Source organism: Tachypleus tridentatus, chromosome 11, assembly GCF_004210375.1.
Source record: "Tachypleus tridentatus isolate NWPU-2018 chromosome 11, ASM421037v1, whole genome shotgun sequence".
NCBI classification, from domain to species: domain Eukaryota; kingdom Metazoa; phylum Arthropoda; class Merostomata; order Xiphosura; family Limulidae; genus Tachypleus; species Tachypleus tridentatus.
This window is the reverse complement of record NC_134835.1, coordinates 74,014,947-74,030,572: the sequence shown is the minus strand read 5'-3', so window position 1 is coordinate 74,030,572 and position 15,626 is coordinate 74,014,947.

Genomic DNA, 15,626 nt, shown 5'->3' with positions numbered 1-15,626 from the left:
ACACTATTTCTGGAATATTTCATTGACTCTTTGGTAAATACATACACAATGATTGGAACTAAATATAAATTTGTCCGTCCACAAGCATCCGTTCCATTGTTCCAAACACCAAACTAAACGTTATTTCGTAATAATGTAGTCTGTTTGCACAATAAAGGCGCCCTTGTTGCTCACGTTCTCTAATATACTTTTTGACACTTTACCAACAGGTTGCTTGTTAACGTCATCAGCAAGGTTTCTCACAGCTTCCTTCAATTTACAAGGAAATTAACTTTCATGCGTATTACATCTTTTTTCTCTCTCTCTCTCTTGATGCTTCGCTTCGTTTGATATTAAAGGATCAAGGTTCCTTGTATCTGTTCACTTTGTTCACCACAATACTTGAAGAACAAGCGATTTTTTAAAAATTTTAAACACTTTAGAGTCGTGTAAAAATTTTAATCCGCTTTTGTTTTGTTTTATTTCCCGATGAAGAACCAAAACTGCAACTCCCATGTTGCTAGCCGAGCACCCACTAACCACTGTGGTCATGTCGGAGGATATTTCTTCTCTGTCCTAGGATGTTAATTCTCTCTATTTGGCATCTTAATAATAATATTTCAAGGTATTAACTGCACTGGATTATTTTTATTAAAACAGCTATCACTTGTATGTCTACACAAAAAACTTAAGATATTAAAATTTGAAACTTTATGCCAGCGATGACTGATGCAAAATTACAGTAAATCAAGAATATGAATGTTGTACTATCTTGAAATTAAATTAGACATTTTAAACAAGTTTAGATATTACGCTGCTCTTAATTATTTTATGTTAATTGAATACAGGATATATTAAAGGTGTTGATATAAATAAGGATATCAGCACTTCCTATTCAAATTCTACTTCCATCACTTTCAAGTAAAATAGTTTAATTTCAATGGTAAAACGACCCAGATCTTTAGAAAATTTAAGGTTTTCTGTTAGAAATGTATAACTCTGTATATTCCTTGAAAATTAGTATTAACTGATGAACCAAATCTATATTTCGAAACAATAAAACAAACAGTCTGATAGGAGTATAGCTAACTTGTAGCTCCTTACTTTCTTTAATTTTAGACTCGACATGAGGTATTCTCTCTGGGAGAATGTGTTGGTGACTAACAAGGTTGTCAAAATCACTGTTCAAATTTCATCTTACTGCAGCTAAAGTTCAGAGATCCATCCCGAAAGTGAGGAAAGTACGGGTATGCTTTACAAGGAATTAAATAATTTCATGATAGGATCAGTCTTTGGATAAAACAGCTAAGATGGAGAATTTGACCATCTGTTTAAACCAACAACAGAACAACAAAAACCCGATCATAATCGTTCTTTAGTAGTTCAGTTTTGATCCTTTTTATTTTGTTTGTTGGTTTTAGCACAAAGCAACACAATAAGTTTTCTGTATTATTTACGACAGGAGGAAGTGTTATAGTAAAAACCATCATTAGACTTTCATACAAATGCTATTTATGATTATTGCTATTAAACGTATAATTGTATACCAACCTTTCATTACCAGATCAATAGTTATAATTTTACATTAACTAGAATGCATCATTGATAATGACAAGTTGAAAATATGGTTCACCAATGATCATCTTCTGTGGACGTTCAAACCTGTATATCATTAGGAATGGTACTCTGAATGTTATGTCTTATATTAATACATGTTAGGTCTCAGTAACCACTTTCACCAGTATCACTGGCCCTAATTTTATTTTGACAGATGAGAACACTCAGATCCAAGACAATGTCTCACCTCCATGATCACTGACTCTCACTTTAAAACAAACTAACTCTTGATGTTGCATACTCATTCGTAAATACAGAGTTTTGCACACACAAAAAATGTATTTGTTACAAATACATCAGATTTCATTTGTTTACGTAAACTCTTCAACTTTCTAAATAAATTTAAACATTAATGAAGTTTAAATTCGCAGTTCTTGTAATATTCGCAGAATGAACTATTGATCATTACTACATGGTATTAGGTATCTAAGAATTTCGAGGATTTTTCCTTTATTTATATTTAACGTTAGTAAGGAAGAGAGAACTTCACAACTAGTTCACCATAACAACTGTGATGATATAGTTCCATGTTGTTGATATATTTCAGTTATTTCAGGTTGTTAATGATAAGTACAGAAATACATTGAATACTAAAAATTATCTAATATTATCCACATTAATATATTGACTTTTAAAATGAAACGTTGTTTGATTCGTTTTATTTTTACTCCCTTTAGACATTTTAAAGCAGAAAAATGTATTTGATATTGACAGATTTATTTACGTTCTTCTATTTATACTGTTATTTCATAAAACACATACAGTATCAGTACTGATTTTTATTACTTAGTTTATTTGTAATTAATAGTTCTATTTTTGTATTTAATACATTTATAATACTTTATTTCTCTTTAAACAGATTTTTATTGTCGATATTATTATACTCGAGTTTCGGTATGAATATTATTTTTTTCACAGCATTATATTTACAGTTGGAAAAGTCAATCATCACAGCCTGACGATAGACGTCAGCACGATAAGTGGTAGGCTCAGTATGGCCTTATGGTTAGGGTGCTCGACTCGTAATCTCAAGCTCGCGGGTTCGAAACCTCCGTCACACCAAACTTGCTTGCCATTTTAGCCGCATGAGCGTTATAACGTGAGAGTTAATCCCACTACTCGTTGGTAAAAGAGTTGCCCAAGAGTTGACGGTGGGTGGTGATGGCTAGCTGCCTTCCTTCTTGTCTTACACTGCTACTTAGGAACGGCTAGTACCGGTAACCCTCGTGTAGCTTTGCACAAATTTCAAAAACAGACAAACAATTGAAACATCGTACAAAATAAAGTATAGAAAGTTTTGATTGAGAGGAATCAATTTATTCTTTATTATCATTTATCTGAGTTTTTATCCCCCCCGTCTCATTTAACAAAATTCATTTAAAAATTATAATTGCTTAATACTGACGTCGAGTGTAACTGTGCGAGTATTGTTACGCGGCTTTTTATACAGTGACAATGTTTTTTACTAAACATTGTTTAACAATACGTTTCCAAGTGAGAATTTCTATATTAGCAACAAGTTTTCTGAAATTTAGTGAAGTATATTGCAAAGTCTACTAAACATATATATCAGAGAGCGAATTACTTTTGAATAACGGACGTATCTTTAAGAATTTTATTTACCTCAATTATTTTTGCTGTTCCACCTGTTACTTTTCACTTAAATGGTGAGTAATTTCATGCAGGTTTTCCATCTTAGACTGTGAACATGCATTTCCTTAATTAGGCGTGCGACTCGTAATCTGAGGGCGCGGGTTCGCATCCCCATGGCGCCAAACACGCTCGCCCTTTCAGCCGTGGATGCGTTATAATGTTACGGTCAATCCCGCTATTCGTTGGTAAAATAGTAGCCCAAGAGTTGGCGGTGGGTGGTGATGACTAGCTGCCTTCCCTCTAGTCTTACACTGCTAAATTAGGGACAGCTAGCACAGATAGCCCTCGAGTAGCTTTGTGCGAAATTCAAAAACAAACAAACAAACTTTCTCGATACTTTCTAAAATCTCTAGATCAGGAGCAGGTAACTTATTTTTTATAGTGGCTACAGCTGTGGCTAATGAAAACAATGTTGGCCACACTATTAAAAAAAAGAAATGTTAGTTTACTTAAAATAATTGCATTTCAACTAACCTTCAATGTGAAAATTGATGGGGTTTTCGTCAACAGGTTTCGTGAAATTTGGCTCAACGTCTATGCTCAATGAGCATCTCAGCTCTCTCTCTGCCTCTAAATTTATGTCAGTAAGCCGAGATCTGAATCTATACTTGAGAAGATCTACTGTAGAAAATGTTGACTCACACACCCATGCGGATCCAAACATGGAAAATAATTTTGAAATTGCTATCTTTAAATTTGGAAGACTCTCATGTATCAGAATAGTAAGCCACATCTCTCTGATAGAATATTTTTGTTTACCTTTTATGTGTTCTACACTTTGCAGGGTAAGCATCTCGTCCTCAAATCCACACTTGTCCAAAGACAAAAAAGATAAAATTTCCAAAGTCAAATTGAAATGGATCGTACACAAATTCAAATGTCAATATCAAATTTTTAAATTCGGAGAAACGTGATTCAAATTTTTGAGATAGATTTTTGATCCAATTTATATAGAGATCATCTTTACCATCAGAAAAATCATAGTCCTTATTATTTTTTAGAAAACCATTCAACTTTGCAAAATGTGTCAAATCATTCTTTTGTAATTGTTTATGAACAGAAAGCGATCGCTCGCTTATTATTTTGCATCTTCCCGGAAACTTTGTATTCAAATTATTCAAGTAAACCATCATGTCGCACAAAAAGTGCAACATAGACTGCCATGACAATGTTTCAATTTCAGGGAAATTTTCAATCTTACTTTTTTCAACAATATACTCTTTTATTTGAGGAAATAAGGAAGTAAATCGTTCCGAGACTTTTCTTCTACTTAACCATCTTACAATTGCAAAATCAGTAAGATCATCAAAAGTACAGTCACTGCTTTTCTTCAAAGACTCAACAATCTGTCGATAGATGAGAGAGCTTTCACTTCTGATATAATTCACACTTTTTACACCAATGTCCATCAAGTTTTTCAATTTATCACTCTTAGACAAATGAGCACACAAATTTTCCTGATGCAAAATGCAATGGAAAGATGGTAGCATGAACTTCATATTATTTTCAATTAAATGCTGCTTCAAAAGAAAAACAAATCTTAATTTCGCCCCAGTACTGGCGGGAGTACTGTCTGTTGTGACAGAAACCAGTTGTTTTTTTTAAATCCAGATTGAATTTTATTGACATTTTAAGAAATTTTTCAGATATTTTTCCGCATGTTTTATCTCGTAATCCACAAAGGTCAAGCATTTCTTCCCTCACTTGAAGATCTGAAGTTACATATCGAGCCCAAAATATCAACTGTGCAATGTCACTAATATATATTGACTATCTAGAGTTGAAGAAAAATACAAACGGTCTTTTAGTTGTTCAAGCAACTGATTTTCTGTCTTTCGCTAACTCTAGCATTCTGCGGACAATTGTTCTTCGACTTAATTTCAAATTATTTATGTCTTGAAGAATATCATCTTTTATTTTCGAATCATAATTATCCAACAGAATTTCAATGATGACCACAATCAGTATTTCGTTTACTAATTCAGCATCAGAAAATGATTTCGTTATTGAGCTAGAATCCAAGTTAATTTATAACTAAGGTAACTAGTTCTATCAATGATAAAAATCGTTTTAGGCCTTCCTTTTGTTCACGAAGTTGTGCTTTCGAACGGCTAATTTTATTTATACGGTGTTTGCTATCAACTGGAGATTTTACATCAAATTTGTTGTGAAAATTGTTAGTGTTGCTTAAGGTTGTATACTTTACTGTTCCCAAAAACTTTGTTACACAAAATATACACTGGCTTATTATTTGCTTCAATCACTGCAAATTTCAACTCCCGACTTTTATTACCTTCTCGTTTCACGTTTTTTCAGTCACACATCATTCTCCTTCCGGCAGTAATTCCAGAATCAATTAAATTTTCTTTATTTTCTGAGCATTCACCATCATCTGGATTCTTTCGTTTTCGAATTATCCACTTATCCATATTATGGAATTAAAAACAAAATATATTTAAACTCTTGAAAGTTGCACAATAAAAATATGTTTACAAGGAAATGCAAAACAACGAACATACGATAACAAACATCTAAATAAACCAGACTGACGTTACAAAATGGGCGGGGTCTGTGGCAGTGTTGTCGCGCTCGACTTTAGCGATTACGTGGAGCAGTGTAGTTGCTGGTTGCAAAATTTGCAATAAAAAATAAACGATGGGAAAAGTTGATTCCTTGTTTTGGAATTTCGCACAAAGCTACTCGAGGGCTATCTGTGCTAGCCGTCCCTAATTTAGCAGTGTAAGACTAGAGGGAAGGCAGCTAGTCATCACCACTCACCGCCAACTCTTGGGCTACTCTTTTACCAACGAAAAGTGGGATTGACCGTCACATTATAACACCCCCACGGCTGGAGGGCGAGCATATTTGGCGCGACGCGTGCGCGAACTCGCGACCCTCGGATTACGAGTCGCGCGCCTTACGCGCTTGGCCATGGCGGGCCAAGTTGATTCCTAAACTCGAGCTGGCCACATGTGGCCAGTGGACATGAAGTTGCCCACCCCTGCTCTAGATCATTACATCATCGTTATTAGCAGTTCTCTCTAGCTAACTAATGGGAAAAGTTGATTCTCTCTAGCTAACATCTAAATTAAAACATAGTTTACAACGCTGTCCATTCTTCGATTATCTAGTCCTTCGAATATTCATAATAAAATAAAGCACTTCATTTAACTGTCCATTTACCAAATTTTTGATAATTTTATGTTCTGAGATCCATGGTATATAGATGACCTTTTCTTTACTGGTTGTCTCGTTAATAGAGTACTTTTTAGGTATTGTATTGTATTGTAGGAACCATCTTTCGTTAATGAACTGGGTCAAACAGTTGTACTTGTAGAAAGAGGATTGATCAACAAACTACGAGTTTTTCTTATCAATAAACACATGTACTCGTGGATTATTTTGCTCGACTAATAAGCTTCTTATCTAATTAGTTGAGGATGGAATATTTTCAGCTAAACTTTGCCCCATAACTTAAACTAATTCCTGGTTTTTTAATTAGTTCTCTGTAGTCACTTTTATCTGGTTAGGCTCTGAGAAACATCCTCAGATATTATCTCCTTGACTTTGTAACAGCTGTTTATTCTTTACAGTTTCAGTCTATATTTCACATAATTATCACAGTTCCATCTCTCTGGTATCCTGAAGGCACTCGACTCGTAATCTGAGGGTCGCGGGTTTGAATTCCAGTGCCACCAAACATGCTCGCCCTTTCAGCCGTGGGGGCGTTATAATGTGACAATCAATCTCATTATTCGTTGGTAAAAGAGTAGACTAAAATTTGGGGGTGGTTAGTGATGACTAACTTCCTTCCCTCTAGTCTTACAATGCTAAATTAGGGAGGGCTAGCGCAGATAGCCCTTGTATAGCTTTGCGCGAAATTCAAAAACAAACAAACAGTCTATTTTTTCTTTATATTTTATTTTCCATTTCGCTCTTCCTGGCTTTCTTCACCACTAAATTTCCTATATTATCATATGGAATTACCTCGAACGTTTAAAATAACTCAATGTTCTATTTTATTTTCACCAAAATAGTCTCATTTTTAACATCAGTTGTGTTTACGTATTCTTATGTCAGGTAGATTATTTTAATGACTTGAAAAATAATGCAAATTTCTGTTCACGTAACGATAAAAATTAGTTTATTTTTTCCCTGTACATAGCATAGACCTAAGTTCAATAATAAAGTTTTCGTTTCAACAGAAATTTAATCACTGACACTAACATGGTTAATGTACAATAATATTCGTACAATTTCACGACTAATCAAGTGAGTAACTGGATGTGCATGATAAGTAATACTGATTTGAATGCTTTAGTAAATTCTTAATCACTGAACTACTAGCACACTAATTCTGATTAACTGCTGATTTAGAACACTTTCAAAAAGTACATTTAACCTTAAATCCAATACAAACACTTAATTTTAAAAAAGTGCTTACATAATTTATCCTTACTCAATGGCAAGTACGAGGTAGATAAGTTACTGATACTGGCAGTTTCGTAAATAATCTCATTGAACAAGAGTTCATTCATTTGGATCATCTTCTATCACAGCTGGTAAACGTTTTCGATCAGGAATGTGGTGCATGATATCAGTGAAGCTGGTCTTCTTTCCAGTTGTTTATGGCTCAAGTCTTCTTTCCAGTTGTTTATGGCTCAAGTCTTCTTTCCAGTTGTTTATGGCTCAAGTCTTCTTTCCAGTTGTTTATGGCTCAAGTCTTCTTCCAGTTGTTTATGGCTCAAGTCTTCTTTCCAGTTGTTTATGGTTCAAGTCTTCTTTCCAGTTGTTTATGGCTCAAGTCTTCTTTCCAGTTGTTTATGGCTCAAGTCTTCTTTCCAGTTGTTTATGGCTCAAGTCTTCTTTCCAGTTGTTTATGGCTCAAGTCTTCTTTCCAGTTGTTTATGGCTCAAGTCTTCTTTCCAGTTGTTTATGGCTCAAGTCTTCTTTCCAGTTGTTTATGGCTCAAGTCTTCTTTCCAGTTGTTTCAAGTCTTCTTTCCAGTTGTTTATGGCTCAAGTCTTCTTTCCAGTTGTTTATGGTTCAAGTCTTCTTTCCAGTTGTTTATGGCTCAAGTCTTCTTTCCAGTTGTTTATGGCTCAAGTCTTCTTTCCAGTTGTTTATGGCTCAAGTCTTCTTTCCAGTTGTTTATGGTTCAAGTCTTCTTTCCAGTTGTTTATGGCTCAAGTCTTCTTTCCAGTTGTTTATGGCTCAAGTCTTCTTTCCAGTTGTTTATGGTTCAAGTCTTCTTTCCAGTTGTTTATGGTTCAAGTCTTCTTTCCAGTTGTTTATGGCTCAAGTCTTCTTTCCAGTTGTTTATGGCTCAAGTCTTCTTTCCAGTTGTTTATGGTTCAAACCTCTGTCGACTTTATGCTCATCTTTTTACAGTACCACTTCAAGTTGGAATCGCCATAACATGACTTCAGTGGTTGGCAAATCCATCTTTAACTGCTCATTAGGCCTCTTGAATGGCAGCGGTTTGATCATCACTTGGTTTCTTTATTCTCCTCTATGGTTATGCTGTTTTACCAGCTAACAATATGAATTACTTCGCATTCGCTGAAGACTCCTTGGCCACCAACAATGGTAGTTGGAGTGCTGGGTAGCAAGGTATAAGAAGCCAATCTGGCTAGAGTTGTTTGTGAGCATATGTCGTATGAAGTCTTGTTAAACCATCATTAGTTTAGAAAACCTTCTCGATGCTTAGTAAACTCTAATAAGAATTTAAACCTCAGAATAATTTTCCCTTAACTATCAAACGTTGTGGTCCCATCAAAGGTAGATGCATGTCGGGTGATGTCAGTACTTAGTGATATGGCTTTCTCTAATTGAATATCTAAGGAATGGTTTCTGGTGTTTAATGGTAACCATCACGACCTCTGTTTCTCCAAGAGCAATGCCAATGGTGTTGTTTGGAGTTGATCTGCCTACGGAATTGACTCATTTTGTGAGGCGAAAACTAATGTTATCATTGAAGACGCTGGTACATCTAGGGATGTTTAGGCCACTGGAGGTCTGGCCCTTAGGATCTTCATGGTCAATCTAATTCATTGAGGTCCTTAAACATCTTAATACATGGACTCTGTTGAGTTAAATGTTCAGCCAGATTCAGGAGTCTTAGGTTTGACCACATAGCCTAAATAATTGCCGAGGAAGAAATTTTGAATGTACTATTGCCATTGTAGCTACCATTTACGACGCAGTAATTAAACTTGGAGTTTTAAGCAAATATTTGATATCGAACACTACTGGCTGGACAAAGAATAAGTAGCCAGAAAGATTAGGAATTTCTTCTTATTCAAGATACATCTTTGCTGCTTATTGTTATTATATATTTGACAACCGTTTAATCTCTAACCACTGTTTAGTTGTTACATAAAAATAATCTGGGTCCAAAAGGAAAGAAAGGGGTCAAGAGTATTTCCTACACATAATATCCGACTCAGTTTATTTTCTGCACACTACCTTATCTAGTTCATCATGTACAACCAGATAAATACTCTCAGCTCTTTCCTCATTATATCCTGGTCAAAGTGATACGAGGCAGCACTCCATGTCTTTTCGAACTTGTCAGTTTCAACCTCTGATTTTTTGTCAAACCAGTGCATGCAAGGTTTATCCGTAAGGTTTGTAGGCAGCTTGTCGACATGTTCTGTATGCTTTTACTTGCTTTTGACCACTATAGCTTGTACATCAACGGCCCAGTCTGCTGAAGCATGTGATGAAGGCATGTCAGATAGTCTCATACTGCTTTTATGTCACTGGCACTTACCAACTCTAATATAGCAATTTCTTGAATGGCTTATCATATTACCTTTTTTGTCAAATAAAGGCTTTTCCTTGCTGTTGACATTCAAATTTGTGTGAGTCTACTACTGTAGACCTTAACTATTTCATATATTCTTGTGGACATTGTAGTGTGTTTGCTCTATAGGAGGACCATGCATCGCATGTAAACAAAGTCTCGGCAGCATACAGGAAAATATTTAGCTGATAATAAATGCTGAAATTTACATTTAAATTAACTTGCATCTTGAGTACCAGAATAATTATCTTTCATCATTTATATTGTAGATATTGAATGAAATTCTCAAAAATATTTACAAAATGAGTATATACATATCTTTCAAAAACAAGGTATCTAATATATAGTTTGATTTACTCTACCCTCATGAAGCAAATTTACAGAAGTTGAATATGTTATATTAAAATGATTTTGGAGCCTCATCATACCGTTGCAATCCACATCCATCAGTGCTCTTGACAGTAGTCTTGCAGCATACTTTCTTTGCAAAATACACTGTCGTACTGTAAACAAACAGATTTTCCCAACAAAACATATGTATATTTGGCAAGAAAACTCGTAGATCTCTTTGCTCAGTTGCTTGGTATGTCATTATGATATATGTCAAGTGTTTGTCCCAGTTGGTTTAGCCAGGACTAACGAATTTGGCAAGCATCTGCTGGAGAGTTTGTATCATTCACTCTGCTAAGCTATTGGACCGGTGGTGGTATGCCAAACTGTGCTTCTTCACCACACCTAACATTTTACGAACTCAGAGAACAGTTATCTGTTGAAATTAGCACCTTGATCCATACGAACATCTTTCACTTCTCTAAAATAAGCTGTTTATTGCTTTGTCAAAATGTTAGATATGGACCTTGTGGAAATATTAACCAATGCCTAAGTCTTGTCCCATTTGGGAAATAAGTGATGCTGACTAATATGTACTGATGATGTCGTTCAGTATGTGGGAGGAGACCCAATATATCTGGAGGTATAATCTATTAAGAGGAAAACCAACAATTATCTACTAGAGTTTACTTTATTTTGGATTGATCTTCCTCTAGATAATATACACTACAATGTATTTATACCAGTGTTGAATACCCGACTTAAATGTATTCAGTAGAATCATCATAAAATGTTAGTACAAGTGCAAGTAACATTTTTTGCACTCCAGTCTTTAAATTTTGCAATATTTTGGTAGTTAATAAATTAGTTATCACATTCATATTCTGGTAGTGGACCAACTATATTCATGGGTATTCTATGCATAGGTGAAACAACAATTATCTGTTTAGGCTGGCTCTTTCTCTTGGTAGCACACACTTACCATGCAGTGCTTGCACCAGAATTGAATTTTTAGTTTTAAACGCTGTTAAGTGTCAGAACAAGTACAGTTAACATGTTGTGGCCCTCCAGACTTTGTATTTTCCAAACTTTGGATAATCTCGTGCCCCAAAGCTATTGGGGCAACCTCTAACTGTAGCACAAGTTGGGAACCATGATTTGATAGTTGATAATAGTTGTATAACATATTCTCATGTACTCATAACTACTCACTCGAATTCCATAGATTATGTGTAATCATTCTATATTTTTCAGTTGGTGCTGACTAAGATTTACTTTTCTGCATGGCAAAAAGCACCCACACTAAATTTGTATCCTTCATATGACCTACCAAGAACTTCCAAAATATTAATCATGATATACAGTCACTAGTGGAATCTCATATTTTATGACTTGATATTGCTGTAAAATAAATGGTTTCAACTCTCACACAATGTCCAAGATCAATGGGATTTTTACCACACAAGTAGAAAGTAATGTTTTATGAAGACTAAAACTGCAACAGTTTTTCTTTTTCATACAAAATGTAAACTAAGGAGCTATTTCTATTACTTTTTGCAACTGTGATGATGCTGTTTTAATTTCACTACCACTGGCAGTGGTATCTAACAATAACTCATAGTTATGTTGTGGATTTGCTAACACTAGACCTAAGTCTTCCACTAAAGTATATTTCAAGGATAAGAATACTTGCCCACGTTTCTCTCTTTTCCTGAAGTGGATTTTGACTTTAACGCGAGCTCATCATTTTGTGTCAATTTTGTAGTTTGAGCCACACATAATTAGTAATATGGCACAAAAAAGAAAAATTGTGACTTTTTGCTTCACCAGTGCTATTTTAGTAAGGACTCCGAAGAATTTGTCTCTATCCACAATAATATTATAAAATTTTAATTCTGTGTACAGTTTCCGGGGTTTAAGCCTGCATTTTTCGTTCAGTGGTTTGCTATTTTCAGGTTCTTTACCACAGAACTCGAACATGCGACCAAATATTTATACGTCATCAACATAGATCAGGCATCTTTCTCATTACAGTACCTTCATACAATCATGAAATAACATGATATCGTATGTAGCAGATAGGGAACAAAGGACCTTAATGAATGGAACTAGCTCTCAGAAGTCTTGATAGTGAAGAAACTAGTTTCGACATATTAGTGTGTCCTCTTAAGTCTCACTCTGGAATGTGTCAATACTGTTTTTTCCCATTATCAAAACTTTTGACATTTTGTTCCATTTACTGTGTTTTTTACTCCCTTCCATGTAAACTCCAGTAGACCCTTGAAAGTGATGGTCACGTTACACAGTCATTTATTGTGGTAGCTGCAGTATTAAACATGCTCTCATAATCCTGTTTGACTTGCCACTACCTGGAGTCTAGGTCTAAACTGATGAATTAACAGGCAATGGTACAACACATCTAGAAGTTATTTCTTCATGGCAGTAAAAAGATATCACCATGATCTACCACACTCGCATGTAAAAAGTCAACAGAGAACCTATGTATGCATTTTTACTTTTAACAAACACCCTGGATATGAACAAATGCTCTCCAAGATTGTATTGTCACGTCCTTTAACATCTCTCTTTGTCTCAAAACTGGATACATCTATAGTTCAGAAAAACCTATGCAGTGATTACTTAGTAGGATTTACCTATGTAATGGCAAGTTACTGTCATTCAACTCAATTGACCATTTGGTCCCATAAATATATTAGGATATTTTAAAAAGCGGCTATTCAGTTATTTAAACTGCAATGAATCCAGATTGTTTGCACAGTCCTCAATTTAAAATCTTAGATGTGTTTGCAACTGTATGCTAACTCTCAGGCATGGTATGTTGGATGGAATTTTAGCATAATTACTGGTCTCAATAACTTCCACTTTACTTATCATTCCAATAAACGTGCCAATGGGAAGTGAAATAACTAATCATCCATAACTGTAGAACAACACCAATGTTCCAGTACTTCTCAGACGGATAACTGATAAAGATGATGCTTTTTGCTTTAGGCTCAGAAAACAGTGCATTTTCAGTATTGGAACTATTCCTGAGTTACATGAAACCAATGGCAGAGGCAACACTGGTGACCAGGCCAAAGTATACCAAATTTCTCTCATGTAATCTTTAATATATTACATTGCAGTTATGTTTTAACTGTTTTTGTTAATTACAAATATCCTTATCTGCTAAAGTTTGGCCATGTATGTAGGAAACGACGGAACCCAACTTGTTTATATAAAGGTATTATGATTCTCTCTACAATGTACAGTCATGCAGTCTGGCCAGCATTAGATAATTCTTTAACAGAACATTAGTTTGCCTGTTGCACATGTAAAACTGACCATACATTTCTCATTCTGTCCATCCTGAGGAACCAAGTGCTAGAAATGAGGCTAAAGATGATTGTCTTCATTCTGTTAGTTTTGTCTCCTGGAGGTTTGCTTCTCAATTTAGATCTAATTTAATTCCATTTTCAAGATTGAAGTTTGCATTAACTGGCCAGATTTGTGGTTTTGCTCAAAGTACCTGATATACTAAGTCCTGAAAGCTCCTGTATAAATCAGGAACTATATTCCTTGCTCTGAGAGGCATATTCCAAGTTCCACCCAGCTCTAAATGAGCTGGGTTAATCATCAAACCTTTTAGCTTTTGGCATAAGTTATCTATTGTATTCTCCCAAGGCTTTTTGCCAGACCCAGAACTTCATTATATTTCAGAGTTGTAGGAGCAAAATTACCGCTTGCTATTGGTTTTCTAGTACTTGCTTAAACATCAGTGGAAACTGATTTTCTTGCTTACCTTGTTTTAAGGCAAAATGTGGATATTTTGCTTTGTAGTGATCCAATATATCACATAAAAAGTATATGCTTTGTTCCTCCCTTACACAGAAATATTCAAATGGATTTCATTAGCAAAGGCTGCATAATGACTTTAAGAGAACTATGATAGCAATTTCATTCATTAGAAACTAATCTGGTTGTGATGTTACACTAGGATGGGTGAATGGTTGCTTAAATATTTACATGGCTCAACTCAGTGTGATGCAGGCAGTTGTTAATATGATCTATCCAAGACGTCATCAAGCAGCTGTTGCTTCAGACCAGACTTCTTCTGCGACTAATTTGAAGTCACCACCTCATACTTTGAAACGTAAGGAAGATTAAATGAAAATATAACATCCAGTAGAGACGATCGCTCTGACTTTTACAACAGCTGGTACACACATGTTGTTTGTAAGTTGGATAAAGATGGTCCATTTTGTGTATTACTTTGTGTTCAGTCACTTTCTTTCTCAAATTGATTCTATACCTCATTGTGACAAATATCTTGTTGAACCTCTTCTAAAGTGGGTCTAGCTGGATCGCTTTATAATTAATTCAGTTTGACCTGAATATACCATAATAGAAAGAAGATTGAACACACATGTAAAATACACAATGAAAAACAATCGTTATTTAGCATAAACAACAGTGTGTGTGTACTTAGTACAGTGGACAGTCACCTTTAGTGGACAATTAAAACCCAAGAGTTGTTCAATCTATAAAATCCTGTTTTAGATTAAGAAAACACCACGTTATGTGTTTGAAACCATAGTGTCATCATTTCTCGGAGGGCTTGTATCTGTTGATCTTTTATATCAAAATATAGGGAGGCCCTATACTCTAAAATTCGCTTACCTGACCAGTAAAAATGGTTGTTGTTTACTTGTAAATACTATAGTTACCGTTATAGACATCTTTCCTACAGGAAAACAAAGATGCTTTCTTGATTGAATGGCCCCAAACAGTAAGTTTTTATTTGTTAGTTAAACACAAAACTACACAATGAGCTCTGTGTGATGTGCTCACCATGGATTTCGAAATTCAGCTTTTAGCATTATAAACCTTAAGACTTACCTCTGAACTACTAGGGAACAGAACGTAAACAGCTAGAGCGAAAGAAAAAGAAACAACATTATCGACCATTAAGTTATGGGGAAAAACGCACATTCACCTTGAATAAATGAAAATTTTTGTATCAACACATAGAATATCTGCATAACATGGCAGTGACAAAATGTTTCTTGCCAAAAACAATTTTATAAGATGAGTCATGAAAACAGAGATCTTGATATTTTCAAGTATGATGTATTGAAGAGATTTTTAACCAATTTAGGTAATATACTTTATTTTTTCTATACAATTTTAATACAGTTCAAATGCAACTTTAGCATTTTAAACTTTTATTAAGTATACA